General features: G+C 38.0%; 20 non-coding genes across 20 annotated transcripts; all 20 read right to left on the bottom strand.

Moving 5' to 3' along the window:
- Positions 1 to 499: 499 nt before the first annotated feature.
- Positions 500 to 571, bottom strand: TRNAA-UGC (transfer RNA alanine (anticodon UGC)). The gene has a single exon. It is a non-coding gene; the product is annotated as a tRNA-Ala (tRNA).
- A 353-nt stretch (positions 572 to 924) lies between these two features.
- Positions 925 to 996, bottom strand: TRNAA-CGC (transfer RNA alanine (anticodon CGC)). Its single transcript has one exon. It is a non-coding gene; the product is annotated as a tRNA-Ala (tRNA).
- Positions 997 to 1,871: 875 nt separating this feature from the next.
- TRNAA-UGC (transfer RNA alanine (anticodon UGC)) lies at positions 1,872 to 1,943 on the bottom strand. Its single transcript has one exon. It is a non-coding gene; the product is annotated as a tRNA-Ala (tRNA).
- Positions 1,944 to 2,296: 353 nt separating this feature from the next.
- On the bottom strand, positions 2,297 to 2,368 carry TRNAA-CGC (transfer RNA alanine (anticodon CGC)). The gene has a single exon. It is a non-coding gene; the product is annotated as a tRNA-Ala (tRNA).
- An 875-nt stretch (positions 2,369 to 3,243) lies between these two features.
- On the bottom strand, positions 3,244 to 3,315 carry TRNAA-UGC (transfer RNA alanine (anticodon UGC)). The gene has a single exon. It is a non-coding gene; the product is annotated as a tRNA-Ala (tRNA).
- Positions 3,316 to 3,668: 353 nt separating this feature from the next.
- Positions 3,669 to 3,740, bottom strand: TRNAA-CGC (transfer RNA alanine (anticodon CGC)). The gene has a single exon. It is a non-coding gene; the product is annotated as a tRNA-Ala (tRNA).
- An 875-nt stretch (positions 3,741 to 4,615) lies between these two features.
- Positions 4,616 to 4,687, bottom strand: TRNAA-UGC (transfer RNA alanine (anticodon UGC)). Its single transcript has one exon. It is a non-coding gene; the product is annotated as a tRNA-Ala (tRNA).
- A 353-nt stretch (positions 4,688 to 5,040) lies between these two features.
- On the bottom strand, positions 5,041 to 5,112 carry TRNAA-CGC (transfer RNA alanine (anticodon CGC)). Its single transcript has one exon. It is a non-coding gene; the product is annotated as a tRNA-Ala (tRNA).
- An 875-nt stretch (positions 5,113 to 5,987) lies between these two features.
- Positions 5,988 to 6,059, bottom strand: TRNAA-UGC (transfer RNA alanine (anticodon UGC)). Its single transcript has one exon. It is a non-coding gene; the product is annotated as a tRNA-Ala (tRNA).
- Positions 6,060 to 6,412: 353 nt separating this feature from the next.
- Positions 6,413 to 6,484, bottom strand: TRNAA-CGC (transfer RNA alanine (anticodon CGC)). The gene has a single exon. It is a non-coding gene; the product is annotated as a tRNA-Ala (tRNA).
- An 875-nt stretch (positions 6,485 to 7,359) lies between these two features.
- On the bottom strand, positions 7,360 to 7,431 carry TRNAA-UGC (transfer RNA alanine (anticodon UGC)). Its single transcript has one exon. It is a non-coding gene; the product is annotated as a tRNA-Ala (tRNA).
- Positions 7,432 to 7,784: 353 nt separating this feature from the next.
- On the bottom strand, positions 7,785 to 7,856 carry TRNAA-CGC (transfer RNA alanine (anticodon CGC)). The gene has a single exon. It is a non-coding gene; the product is annotated as a tRNA-Ala (tRNA).
- Positions 7,857 to 8,731: 875 nt separating this feature from the next.
- Positions 8,732 to 8,803, bottom strand: TRNAA-UGC (transfer RNA alanine (anticodon UGC)). The gene has a single exon. It is a non-coding gene; the product is annotated as a tRNA-Ala (tRNA).
- A 353-nt stretch (positions 8,804 to 9,156) lies between these two features.
- Positions 9,157 to 9,228, bottom strand: TRNAA-CGC (transfer RNA alanine (anticodon CGC)). The gene has a single exon. It is a non-coding gene; the product is annotated as a tRNA-Ala (tRNA).
- Positions 9,229 to 10,102: 874 nt separating this feature from the next.
- Positions 10,103 to 10,174, bottom strand: TRNAA-UGC (transfer RNA alanine (anticodon UGC)). The gene has a single exon. It is a non-coding gene; the product is annotated as a tRNA-Ala (tRNA).
- A 786-nt stretch (positions 10,175 to 10,960) lies between these two features.
- On the bottom strand, positions 10,961 to 11,032 carry TRNAA-CGC (transfer RNA alanine (anticodon CGC)). Its single transcript has one exon. It is a non-coding gene; the product is annotated as a tRNA-Ala (tRNA).
- Positions 11,033 to 11,907: 875 nt separating this feature from the next.
- Positions 11,908 to 11,979, bottom strand: TRNAA-UGC (transfer RNA alanine (anticodon UGC)). Its single transcript has one exon. It is a non-coding gene; the product is annotated as a tRNA-Ala (tRNA).
- Positions 11,980 to 12,331: 352 nt separating this feature from the next.
- On the bottom strand, positions 12,332 to 12,403 carry TRNAA-CGC (transfer RNA alanine (anticodon CGC)). Its single transcript has one exon. It is a non-coding gene; the product is annotated as a tRNA-Ala (tRNA).
- Positions 12,404 to 13,277: 874 nt separating this feature from the next.
- On the bottom strand, positions 13,278 to 13,349 carry TRNAA-CGC (transfer RNA alanine (anticodon CGC)). The gene has a single exon. It is a non-coding gene; the product is annotated as a tRNA-Ala (tRNA).
- An 875-nt stretch (positions 13,350 to 14,224) lies between these two features.
- Positions 14,225 to 14,296, bottom strand: TRNAV-UAC (transfer RNA valine (anticodon UAC)). Its single transcript has one exon. It is a non-coding gene; the product is annotated as a tRNA-Val (tRNA).
- Positions 14,297 to 14,828: the final 532 nt, after the last annotated feature.

The raw sequence follows: 14,828 nt of genomic DNA, 5'->3' as shown, positions 1-14,828 counted from the left end.
TGACTAAGGCTTCACCAGGTATTTTGTACAGAGTTGATATGTGTTTATCTTTTCATGCATTGATTGATCACTAATTACTTGACATTCAAGCCCAAATCCATCCTCCATAGGTTCACAATGTGTTTAAAGATGTAATTCCTTCTTAATCAATTAGTTTTGCTGTATCGTGTGATTTGTTCTTTTATGAAACTACTGCTCTTATAGTTCATTTCCCACTGAAATTAAAACTCTGTTTCATAATTACCATATACTTGACATCAGTGTTTGGAGAATGTCAGTAGGTATGACATAGCAACTGCTGGTTAAATAAGGAAACACAGTATCCACAGAATATAATCTACCACTGAGCTACATCACATTTAATAGAATGATCAATTATTTTTCATAATTGGTGTTAATTCTTGCCCATTACTGTAGAGTGCATTCATGCATTTGTTGGTCTTGGGCTCTTCTGAAGAGGTTACATACAGATAAGTAAGAATCTACATTTTGCAAAACATGGAGATGCCGGGGATTGAACCCGGGGCCTCATACATGCAAAGCATGCGCTCTACCACTGAGCTACATCCCCTTTGAGTTGGTGTGTTTTGATACCGAGTGATTGCCGTTCTGCATAATACTCAAGTTCTACTACTTCCAATGTTCTAAGGTTAAACTCAGAGCACGGAGCAAAGATAACAATTATACCTTGCTGTATAGATTTCAAGGATACTGTAGGTATCATATGATAACTTTTATTTCAATGCGGAAACACAGATTCTGGGGAATATAATCTACCACTGAGCAACATAACATTTTATAGACTGGTCAATAATTTTTCATAGTTTGATTGAAACTTTTCCAATTTCTCTAGAGTATTTTAATGCATTTGTTGATCTGGATAGGTTACATAGAGTTAAGAAAGAATCTACATTTTGCAAAACATGGAGATGCCGGGGAGTGAACCCAAGGCCTCATACATGCGAAGCATGCGCTCTACCACTGAGCTACATCCCCTGTGAAAAAGTGTGGTACTCATTCGATTGCAGCTTTGCATTGTACTCAAGTTCTACTATTTTCTAGTGTTCTAATGGTCATCTCACAGTATAAAGCAATAAAAACCATTACACTTTGCCTGAGTTCAAGGACACCATAGTTTCCACAGCTGATGAGGATACAAGTAGATGATTATTCCACACTTTAAATTGCTGTTAGACTTCTTCACCGGAGTCTGGGTTATCATCAGAATCCCCTACCTTATGTAATGAATGGCATGGATATTGATCAAGTATTGCCAAGTAGAGGACAGTCTTACATTCTGTTTTATCAGCAGTGTCAGAACTTGGAAGAAGGGCACATAGGATGCAGGCTATGACTGTCTCCTGGGCATTGCTGACTAAGGCTTCACCAGGTATTTTGTACAGAGTTGATATGTGTTTATCTTTTCATGCATTGATTGATCACTAATTACTTGACATTCAAGCCCAAATCCATCCTCCATAGGTTCACAATGTGTTTAAAGATGTCTGTCCTTCTTAATCAATTAGTTTTGCTGTATCGTGTGATTTGTTCTTTTATGAAACTACTGCTTTTATAGTTCATTTCCCACTGAAATTAAAACTCTGTTTCATAATTACCATATACTTGACATCAGTGTTTGGAGAATGTCAGTAGGTATGATATGGCAACTGCTGGTTAAATAAGGAAACACAGTATCCACAGAATATCATCTACCACTGAGCTACATCACATTTAATAGAATGATCAATTATTTTTCATAATTGGTGTTAATTCTTGCCCATTACTGTAGAGTGCATTCATGCATTTGTTGGTCTTGGGCTCTTCTGAAGAGGTTACAAACAGATAAGTAAGAATCTATATTTTGCAAAACATGGAGATGCCGGGGATTGAACCCGGGGCCTTATACATGCAAAGCATGCGCTCTACCACTGAGCTACATCCCCTTTGAGTTGGTGTGTTTTGATACCGAGCGATTGCTGTTCTGCATAGTACTCAAGTTCTACTACTTCCACTGTTCTAAGGTTAAACTCAGAGCACGGAGCAAAGATAACAATTATACCTTGCTGTATAGATTTCAAGGATACTGTAGGTATCATATGATAACTTTTATTTCAATGAGGAAACACAGATTCTGGGGAATATAATCTACCACTGAGCAACATCACATTTTATAGACTGGTCAATAATTTTTCATAGTTTGATTGAAACTTTTCCAATTTCTCTAGAGTATTTTAATGCATTTGTTGATCTGGAGAGGTTACATAGAGTTAAGAAAGAATCTACATTTTGCAAAACATGGAGATGCCGGGGATTGAACCCGGGGCCTCATACATGCGAAGCATGCGCTCTACCACTGAGCTACATCCCCTGTGAAAAAGTGTGGTACTCATTCGATTGCAGCTTTGCATTGTACTCAAGTTCTACTATTTTCTAGTGTTCTAAGGGTCATCTCAGAGTATAAAGCAATAAAAACCATTACACTTTGCCAGAGTTCAAGGACACCATAGTTTCCACAGCTGATGAGGATGCAAGTAGATGATCATTCCACACTTTAAATTGCTGTTAGACTTCTTCACCGGAGTCTGGGTTATCATCAGAATCCCCTACCTTATGTAATGAATGGCATGGATATTGATCAAGTATTGCCAAGTAGAGGACAGTCTTACATTCTGTTTTATCAGCAGTGTCAGAACTTGGAAGAAGGGCACATAGGATACAGGCTATGACTGTCTCCTGGGCATTGCTGACTAAGGCTTCACCAGGTATTTTGTACAGAGTTGATATGTGTTTATCTTTTCATGCATTGATTGATCACTAATTACTTGACATTCAAGCCCAAATCCATCCTCCATAGGTTCACAATGTGTTTAAAGATGTCTGTCCTTCTTAATCAATTAGTTTTGCTGTATCGTGTGATTTGTTCTTTTATGAAACTACTGCTTTTATAGTTCATTTCCCAGTGAAATTAAAACTCTGTTTCATAATTACCATATACTTGACATCAGTGTTTGGAGAATGTCAGTAGGTATGATATGGTAACTGCTGGTTAAATGAGGAAACACAGTATCCACAGAATATAATCTACCACTGAGCTACATCACATTTAATAGAATGATCAATTATTTTTCATAATTGGTGTTAATTCTTGCCCATTACTGTAGAGTGCATTCATGCATTTGTTGGTCTTGGGCTCTTCTGAAGAGGTTACATACAGATAAGTAAGAATCTATATTTTGCAAAACATGGAGATGCCAGGAATTGAACCCGGGGCCTCATACATGCAAAGCATGCGCTCTACCACTGAGCTACATCCCCTTTGAGTTGGTGTGTTTTGATACCGAGCGATTGCTGTTCTGCATAGTACTCAAGTTCTACTACTTCCACTGTTCTAAGGTTAAACTCAGAGCACGGAGCAAAGATAACAATTATACCTTGCTGTATAGATTTCAAGGATACTGTAGGTATCATATGATAACTTTTATTTCAATGCGGAAACACAGATTCTGGGGAATATAATCTACCACTGAGCAACATCACATTTTATAGACTGGTCAATAATTTTTCATAGTTTGATTGAAACTTTTCCAATTTCTCTAGAGTATTTTAATGCATTTGTTGATCTGGAGAGGTTACATAGAGTTTAGAAAGAATCTACACTTTGCAAAACATGGAGATGCCAGGGATTGAACCCGGGGCCTCATACATGCGAAGCATGCGCTCTACCACTGAGCTACATCCCCTGTGAAAAAGTGTGGTACTCATTCGATTGCAGCTTTGCATTGTACTCAAGTTCTACTATTTTCTAGTGTTCTAAGGGTCATCTCAGAGTATAAAGCAATAAAAACCATTACACTTTGCCAGAGTTCAAGGACACCATAGTTTCCACAGCTGATGAGGATACAAGTAGATGATCATTCCACACTTTAAATTGCTGTTAGACTTCTTCACCGGAGTCTGGGTTATCATCAGAATCCCCTACCTTATGTAATGAATGGCATGGATATTGATCAAGTATTGCCAAGTAGAGGACAGTCTTACATTCTGTTTTATCAGCAGTGTCAGAACTTGGAAGAAGGGCACATAGGATGCAGGCTATGACTGCCTCCTGGGCATTGCTGACTAAGGCTTCACCAGGTATTTTGTACAGAGTTGATATGTGTTTATCTTTTCATGCATTGATTGATCACTAATGACTTGACATTCAAGCCCAAATCCATCCTCCATAGGTTCACAATGTGTTTAAAGATGTCTGTCCTTCTTAATCAATTAGTTTTGCTGTATCGTGTGATTTGTTCTTTTATGAAACTACTGCTTTTATAGTTCATTTCCCAGTGAAATTAAAACTCTGTTTCATAATTACCATATACTTGACATCAGTGTTTGGAGAATGTCAGTAGGTATGATATGGTAACTGCTGGTTAAATAAGGAAACACAGTATCCACAGAATATAATCTACCACTGAGCTACATCACATTTAATAGAATGATCAATTATTTTTCATAATTGGTGTTAATTCTTGCCCATTACTGTAGAGTGCATTCATGCATTTGTTGGTCTTGGGCTCTTCTGAAGAGGTTACATACAGATAAGTAAGAATCTACATTTTGCAAAACATGGAGATGCCGGGGATTGAACCCGGGAGCTCATACATGCAAAGCATGCGCTCTACCACTGAGCTACATCCCCTTTGAGTTGGTGTGTTTTGATACCGAGCGATTGCCGTTCTGCATAGTACTCAAGTTCTACTACTTCCAATGTTCTAAGGTTAAACTCAGAGCACGGAGCAAAGATAACAATTATACCTTGCTGTATAGATTTCAAGGATACTGTAGGTATCATATGATAACTTTTATTTCAATGCGGAAACACAGATTCTGGGGAATATAATCTACCACTGAGCAACATAACATTTTATAGACTGGTCAATAATTTTTCATAGTTTGATTGAAACTTTTCCAATTTCTCTAGAGTATTTTAATGCATTTCTTGATCTGGAGAGGTTACATAGAGTTAAGAAAGAATCTACATTTTGCAAAACATGGAGATGCCGGGGAGTGAACCCAGGGCCTCATACATGCGAAGCATGCGCTCTACCACTGAACTACATCCCCTGTGAAAAAGTGTGGTACTCATTCGATTGCAGCTTTGCATTGTACTCAAGTTCTACTATTTTCTAGTGTTCTAAGGGTCATCTCACAGTATAAAGCAATAAAAACCATTACACTTTGCCAGAGTTCAAGGACACCATAGTTTCCACAGCTGATGAGGATACAAGTAGATGATCATTCCACACTTTAAATTGCTGTTAGACTTCTTCACCAGAGTCTGGGTTATCATCAGAATCCCCTACCTTATGTAATGAATGGCATGGATATTGATCAAGTATTGCCAAGTAGAGGACAGTCTTACATTCTGTTTTATCAGCATTGTCAGAACTTGGAAGAAGGGCACATAGGATACAGGCTATGACTGCCTCCTGGGCATTGCTGACTAAGGCTTCACCAGGTATTTTGTACAGAGTTGATATGTGTTTATCTTTTCATGCATTGATTGATCACTAATTACTTGACATTCAAGCCCAAATCCATCCTCCATAGGTTCACAATGTGTTTAAAGATGTCTGTCCTTCTTAATCAATTAGTTTTGCTGTATCGTGTGATTTGTTCTTTTATGAAACTACTGCTTTTATAGTTCATTTCCAACTGAAATTAAAACTCTGTTTCATAATTACCATATACTTGACATCAGTGTTTGGAGAATGTCAGTAGGTATGATATGGCAACTGCTGGTTAAATAAGGAAACACAGTATCCACAGAATATCATCTACCACTGAGCTACATCACATTTAATAGAATGATCAATTATTTTTCATAATTGGTGTTAATTCTTGCCCATTACTGTAGAGTGCATTCATGCATTTGTTGGTCTTGGGCTCTTCTGAAGAGGTTACATACAGATAAGTAAGAATCTACATTTTGCAAAACATGGAGATGCCGGGGATTGAACCCGGGAGCTCATACATGCAAAGCATGCGCTCTACCACTGAGCTACATCCCCTTTGAGTTGGTGTGTTTTGATACCGAGCGATTGCCGTTCTGCATAGTACTCAAGTTCTACTACTTCCAATGTTCTAAGGTTAAACTCAGAGCACGGAGCAAAGATAACAATTATACCTTGCTGTATAGATTTCAAGGATACTGTAGGTATCATATGATAACTTTTATTTCAATGAGGAAACACAGATTCTGGGGAATATAATCTACCACTGAGCAACATCACATTTTATAGACTGGTCAATAATTTTTCATAGTTTGATTGAAACTTTTCCAATTTCTCTAGAGTATTTTAATGCATTTGTTGATCTGGAGAGGTTACATAGAGTTAAGAAAGAATCTACATTTTGCAAAACATGGAGATGCCGGGGATTGAACCCAGGGCCTCATACATGCGAAGCATGCGCTCTACCACTGAGCTACATCCCCTGTGAAAAAGTGTGGTACTCATTCGATTGCAGCTTTGCATTGTACTCAAGTTCTACTATTTTCTAGTGTTCTAAGGGTCATCTCAGAGTAAAAAGCAATATAAACCATTACACTTTGCCAGAGTTCAAGGACACCATAGTTTCCACAGCTGATGAAGATGCAAGTAGATGATCATTCCACACTTTAAATTGCTGTTAGACTTCTTCACCGGAGTCTGGGTTATCATCAGAATCCCCTACCTTATGTAATGAATGGCATGGATATTGATCAAGTATTGCCAAGTAGAGGACAGTCTTACATTCTGTTTTATCAGCAGTGTCAGAACTTGGAAGAAGGGCACATAGGATACAGGCTATGACTGTCTCCTGGGCATTGCTGACTAAGGCTTCACCAGGTATTTTGTACAGAGTTGATATGTGTTTATCTTTTCATGCATTGATTGATCACTAATTACTTGACATTCAAGCCCAAATCCATCCTCCATAGGTTCACAATGTGTTTAAAGATGTCTGTCCTTCTTAATCAATTAGTTTTGCTGTATCGTGTGATTTGTTCTTTTATGAAACTACTGCTTTTATAGTTCATTTCCCAGTGAAATTAAAACTCTGTTTCATAATTACCATATACTTGACATCAGTGTTTGGAGAATGTCAGTAGGTATGATATGGTAACTGCTGGTTAAATGAGGAAACACAGTATCCACAGAATATAATCTACCACTGAGCTACATCACATTTAATAGAATGATCAATTATTTTTCATAATTGGTGTTAATTCTTGCCCATTACTGTAGAGTGCATTCATGCATTTGTTGGTCTTGGGCTCTTCTGAAGAGGTTACATACAGATAAGTAAGAATCTATATTTTGCAAAACATGGAGATGCCAGGGATTGAACCCGGGGCCTCATACATGCAAAGCATGCGCTCTACCACTGAGCTACATCCCCTTTGAGTTGGTGTGTTTTGATACCGAGCGATTGCTGTTCTGCATAGTACTCAAGTTCTACTACTTCCACTGTTCTAAGGTTAAACTCAGAGCACGGAGCAAAGATAACAATTATACCTTGCTGTATAGATTTCAAGGATACTGTAGGTATCATATGATAACTTTTATTTCAATGCGGAAACACAGATTCTGGGGAATATAATCTACCACTGAGCAACATCACATTTTATAGACTGGTCAATAATTTTTCATAGTTTGATTGAAACTTTTCCAATTTCTCTAGAGTATTTTAATGCATTTGTTGATCTGGAGAGGTTACATAGAGTTTAGAAAGAATCTACACTTTGCAAAACATGGAGATGCCAGGGATTGAACCCGGGGCCTCATACATGCGAAGCATGCGCTCTACCACTGAGCTACATCCCCTGTGAAAAAGTGTGGTGCTCATTCGATTGCAGCTTTGCATTGTACTCAAGTTCTACTATTTTCTAGTGTTCTAAGGGTCATCTCAGAGTATAAAGCAATAAAAACCATTACACTTTGCCAGAGTTCAAGGACACCATAGTTTCCACAGCTGATGAGGATACAAGTAGATGATCATTCCACACTTTAAATTGCTGTTAGACTTCTTCACCGGAGTCTGGGTTATCATCAGAATCCCCTACCTTATGTAATGAATGGCATGGATATTGATCAAGTATTGCCAAGTAGAGGACAGTCTTACATTCTGTTTTATCAGCAGTGTCAGAACTTGGAAGAAGGGCACATAGGATGCAGGCTATGACTGCCTCCTGGGCATTGCTGACTAAGGCTTCACCAGGTATTTTGTACAGAGTTAATATGTGTTTATCTTTTCATGCATTGATTGATCACTAATGACTTGACATTCAAGCCCAAATCCATCCTCCATAGGTTCACAATGTGTTTAAAGATGTCTGTCCTTCTTAATCAATTAGTTTTGCTGTATCGTGTGATTTGTTCTTTTATGAAACTACTGCTTTTATAGTTCATTTCCCAGTGAAATTAAAACTCTGTTTCATAATTACCATATACTTGACATCAGTGTTTGGAGAATGTCAGTAGGTATGATATGGTAACTGCTGGTTAAATAAGGAAACACAGTATCCACAGAATATAATCTACCACTGAGCTACATCACATTTAATAGAATGATCAATTATTTTTCATAATTGGTGTTAATTCTTGCCCATTACTGTAGAGTGCATTCATGCATTTGTTGGTCTTGGGCTCTTCTGAAGAGGTTACATACAGATAAGTAAGAATCTATATTTTGCAAAACATGGAGATGCCGGGGATTGAACCCAGGGCCTCATACATGCAAAGCATGCGCTCTACCAATGAGCTACATCCCCTTTGAGTTGGTGTGTTTTGATACCGAGCGATTGCTGTTCTGCATAGTACTCAAGTTCTACTACTTCCACTGTTCTAAGGTTAAACTCAGAGCACGGAGCAAAGATAACAATTATACCTTGCTGTATAGATTTCAAGGATACTGTAGGTATCATATGATAACTTTTATTTCAATGTGGAAACACAGATTCTGGGGAATATAATCTACCACTGAGCAACATCACATTTTATAGACTGGTCAATAATTTTTCATAGTTTGATTGAAACTTTTCCAATTTCTCTAGAGTATTTTAATGCATTTGTTGATCTGGAGAGGTTACATAGAGTTAAGAAAGAATCTACAGTTTGCAAAACATGGAGATGCCGGGGATTGAACCCGGGGCCTCATACATGCGAAGCATGCGCTCTATCACTGAGCTACATCCCCTGTTAAAAAGTGTGGTACTCATTCGATTGCAGCTTTGCATTGTACTCAAGTTCTACTATTTTCTAGTGTTCTAAGGGTCATCTCAGAGTATAAAGCAATAAAACCCATTACACTTTGCCAGAGTTCAAGGACACCATAGTTTCCACAGCTGATGAGGATACAAGTAGATGATCATTCCACACTTTAAATTGCTGTTAGACTTCTTCACCGGAGTCTGGGTTATCATCAGAATACCCTACCTTATGTAATGAATGGCATGGATATTGATCAAGTATTGCCAAGTAGAGGACAGTCTTACATTCTGTATTATCAGTAGTGTCAGAACTTGGAAGAAGGGCACATAGGATACAGGCTATGACTGCCTCCTGGGCATTGCTGACTAAGGCTTCACCAGGTATTTTGTACAGAGTTGATATGTGTTTATCTTTTCATGCATTGATTGATCACTAATTACTTGACATTCAAGCCCAAATCCATCCTCCATAGGTTCACAGTGTGTTTAAAGATGTCTGTCCTTCTTAATCAATTAGTTTTGCTGTATCGTGTGATTTGTTCTTTTTTGAAACTACTGCTTTTATAGTTCATTCCCAGTGAAATTAAAACTCTGTTTCATAATTACCATATACTTGACATCAGTGTTTGGAGAATGTCAGTAGGTATGATATGGTAACTGCTGGTTAAATAAGGAAACACAGTATCCACAGAATATAATCTACCACTGAGCTACATCACATTTAATAGAATGATCAATTATTTTTCATAGTTGGTGTTAATTCTTGCCCATTACTGTAGAGTGCATTCATGCATTTGTTGGTCTTGGGCTCTTCTGAAGAGGTTACATACAGATAAGTAAGAATCTATATTTTGCAAAACATGGAAATGCCAGGGATTGAACCCGGGGCCTCATACATGCAAAGCATGCGCTCTACCACTGAGCTACATCCCCTTTGAGTTGGTGTGTTTTGATACCGAGCGATTGCTGTTCTGCATAGTACTCAAGTTCTACTACTTCCACTGTTCTAAGGTTAAACTCAGAGCACGGAGCAAAGATAACAATTATACCTTGCTGTATAGATTTCAAGGATACTGTAGGTATCATATGATAACTTTTATTTCAATGCGGAAACACAGATTCTGGGGAATATAATCTACCACTGAGTGGTATAATCTACCACATTTTATAGACTGGTCAATAATTTTTCATAGTTTGATTGAAACTTTTCCAATTTCTCTAGAGTATTTTAATGCATTTGTTGATCTGGAGAGGTTACATAGAGTTTAGAAAGAATCTACACTTTGCAAAACATGGAGATGCCAGGGATTGAACCCTCATACATGCAAAGCATGCGCTCTACCACTGAGCTACATCCGCTTTGAGTTGGTGTGTTTTGATACCGAGCGATTGCTGTTCTGCATAGTACTCAAGTTCTACTACTTCCACTGTTCTAAGGTTAAACTCAGAGCACGGAGCAAAGATAACAATTATACCTTGCTGTATAGATTTCAAGGATACTGTAGGTATCATATGATAACTTTTATTTCAATGCGGAAACACAGATTCTGGGGAATATAATCTACCACTGAGTGGTATAATCTACCACATTTTATAGACTGGTCAATAATTTTTCATAGTTTGATTGAAACTTTTCCAATTTCTCTAGAGTATTTTAATGCATTTGTTGATCTGGAGAGGTTACATAGAGTTTAGAAAGAATCTACACTTTGCAAAACATGGAGATGCCAGGGATTGAACCCGGGGCCTCATACATGCGAAGCATGCGCTCTACCACTGAGCTACATCCCCTGTGAAAAAGTGTGGTACTCATTCGATTGCAGCTTTGCATTGTACTCAAGTTCTACTATTTTCTAGTGTTCTAAGGGTCATCTCAGAGTATAAAGCAATAAAAACCATTACACTTTGCCAGAGTTCAAGGACACCATAGTTTCCACAGCTGATGAGGATACAAGTAGATGATCATTCCACACTTTAAATTGCTGTTAGACTTCTTCAACGGAGTCTGGGTTATCATCAGAATCCCCTACCTTATGTAATGAATGGCATGGATATTGATCAAGTATTGCCAAGTAGAGGACAGTCTTACATTCTGTTTTATCAGCAGTGTCAGAACTTGGAAGAAGGGCACATAGGATGCAGGCTATGACTGCCTCCTGGGCATTGCTGACTAAGGCTTCACCAGGTATTTTGTACAGAGTTGATATGTGTTTATCTTTTCATGCATTGATTGATCACTAATTACTTGACATTCAAGCCCAAATCCATCCTCCATAGGTTCACAATGTGTTTAAAGATGTCTGTCCTTCTTAATCAATTAGTTTTGCTGTATCGTGTGATTTGTTCTTTTATGAAACTACTGCTTTTATAGTTCATTTCCCAGTGAAATTAAAACTCTGTTTCATAATTACCATATACTTGACATCAGTGTTTGGAGAATGTCAGTAGGTATGATATGGTAACTGCTGGTTAAATAAGGAAACACAGTATCCACAGAATATAATCTACCACTGAGCTACATCACATTTAATAGAATGATCAATTATTTTTCATAATTGGTGTTAATTCTTGCCCATTACTGTAGAGTGCATTCATGCAATTGTTGGTCTTGGGCTCTTCTGAAGAGGTTACATACAGATAAGTAAGAATCTATATTTTGCAAAACATGGAGATGCCGGGGATTGAATCCAGGGCCTCATACATGCAAAGCATGCGCTCTACCACTGAGCAACATCCCCTTTAGTTGGTGTGTTTTGATACCGAGCGATTGCTGTTCTGCATAGTACTCAAGTTCTACTACTTCCACTGTTCTAAGGTTAAACTCAGAGCACGGAGCAAAGATAACAATTATACCTTGCTGTATAGATTTCAAGGATACTGTAGGTATCATATGATAACTTTTATTTCAATGTGGAAACACAGATTCTGGGGAATATAATCTACCACTGAGCAACATCACATTTTATAGACTGGTCAATAATTTTTCATAGTTTGATTGAAACTTTTCCAATTTCTCTAGAGTATTTTAATGCATTTGTTGATCTGGAGAGGTTACATAGAGTTAAGAAAGAATCTACATTTTGCAAAACATGGAGATGCCGTGGATTGAACCCGGGGCCTCATACATGCGAAGCATGCGCTCTACCACTGAGCTACATCCCCTGTGAAAAAGTGTGGTACTCATTCGATTGCAGCTTTGCATTGTACTCAAGTTCTACTATTTTCTAGTGTTCTAAGGGTCATCTCAGAGTATAAAGCAATAAAACCCATTACACTTTGCCAGAGTTCAAGGACACCATAGTTTCCACAGCTGATGAGGATACAAGTAGATGATCATTCCACACTTTAAATTGCTGTTAGACTTCTTCACCGGAGTCTGGGTTATCATCAGAATCCCCTACCTTATGTAATGAATGGCATGGATATTGATCAAGTATTGCCAAGTAGAGGACAGTCTTACATTCTGTATTATCAGTAGTGTCAGAACTTGGAAGAAGGGCACATAGGATACAGGCTATGACTGCCTCCTGGGCATTGCTGACTAAGGCTTCACCAGGTATTTTGTACAGAGTTGATATGTGTTTATCTTTTCATGCATTGATTGATCACTAATTACTTGACATTCAAGCCCAAATCCATCCTCCATAGGTTCACAGTGTGTTTAAAGATGTCTGTCCTTCTTAATCAATTAGTTTTGCTGTATCGTGTGATTTGTTCTTTTATGAAACTACTGCTTTTATAGTTCATTCCCAGTGAAATTAAAACTCTGTTTCATAATTACCATATACTTGACATCAGTGTTTGGAGAATGTCAGTAGGTATGATATGGTAACTGCTGGTTAAATAAGGAAACACAGTATCCACAGAATATAATCTACCACTGAGCTACATCACATTTAATAGAATGATCAATTATTTTTCATAATTGGTGTTAATTCTTGCCCATTACTGTAGAGTGCATTCATGCATTTGTTGGTCTTGGGCTCTTCTGAAGAGGTTACATACAGATAAGTAAGAATCTACATTTTGCAAAACATGGAGATGCCAGGGATTGAACCCGGGGCCTCATACATGCGAAGCATGCGCTCTACCACTGAGCTACATCCCCTGTGAAAAAGTGTGGTACTCATTCGATTGCAGCTTTGCATTGTACTCAAGTTCTACTATTTTCTAGTGTTCTAAGGGTCATCTCAGAGTATAAAGCAATAAAAACCATTACACTTTGCCAGAGTTCAAGGACACCATAGTTTCCACAGCTGATGAGGATACAAGTAGATGATCATTCCACACTTTAAATTGCTGTTAGACTTCTTCAACGGAGTCTGGGTTATCATCAGAATCCCCTACCTTATGTAATGAATGGCATGGATATTGATCAAGTATTGCCAAGTAGAGGACAGTCTTACATTCTGTTTTATCAGCAGTGTCAGAACTTGGAAGAAGGGCACATAGGATGCAGGCTATGACTGCCTCCTGGGCATTGCTGACTAAGGCTTCACCAGGTATTTTGTACAGAGTTGATATGTGTTTATCTTTTCATGCATTGATTGATCACTAATTACTTGACATTCAAGCCCAAATCCATCCTCCATAGGTTCACAATGTGTTTAAAGATGTCTGTCCTTCTTAATCAATTAGTTTTGCTGTATCGTGTGATTTGTTCTTTTATGAAACTACTGCTTTTATAGTTCATTTCCCAGTGAAATTAAAACTCTGTTTCATAATTACCATATACTTGACATCAGTGTTTGGAGAATGTCAGTAGGTATGATATGGTAACTGCTGGTTAAATAAGGAAACACAGTATCCACAGAATATAATCTACCACTGAGCTACATCACATTTAATAGAATGATCAATTATTTTTCATAATTGGTGTTAATTCTTGCCCATTACTGTAGAGTGCATTCATGCAATTGTTGGTCTTGGGCTCTTCTGAAGAGGTTACATACAGATAAGTAAGAATCTATATTTTGCAAAACATGGAGATGCCGGGGATTGAATCCAGGGCCTCATACATGTAAAGCATGCGCTCTACCACTGAGCAACATCCCCTTTAGTTGGTGTGTTTTGATACCGAGCGATTGCTGTTCTGCATAGTACTCAAGTTCTACTACTTCCACTGTTCTAAGGTTAAACTCAGAGCACGGAGCAAAGATAACAATTATACCTTGCTGTATAGATTTCAAGGATACTGTAGGTATCATATGATAACTTTTATTTCAATGTGGAAACACAGATTCTGGGGAATATAATCTACCACTGAGCAACATCACATTTTATAGACTGGTCAATAATTTTTCATAGTTTGATTGAAACTTTTCCAATTTCTCTAGAGCAGGGCTGGCCAAACCAGTCCTCGAGATCTACCAACAGTTCACATTTTCCAGACCACCTAGCTGGTGCACAGGTGCAGTCATTACTAATTAGGATGTGCTGCATTCATTCCTAACTGACAATTCTACAGATCTCCAGGAGGCCTGGAAAACATGTACTGTTGGTAGATCTCGAGGACCGGTTTGGCCAGCCCTGCTCTAGAGTATTTTAATGCATTTGTTGATCTGGAGAGGTTTCATAGAGTTAAGAA

This window comes from Pseudophryne corroboree, chromosome 4 (genome assembly GCF_028390025.1).
Source record: "Pseudophryne corroboree isolate aPseCor3 chromosome 4, aPseCor3.hap2, whole genome shotgun sequence".
Classification (NCBI taxonomy): Eukaryota; Metazoa; Chordata; class Amphibia; order Anura; family Myobatrachidae; genus Pseudophryne; species Pseudophryne corroboree.
This window is presented reverse-complemented; position numbering and strand designations above follow the sequence as displayed.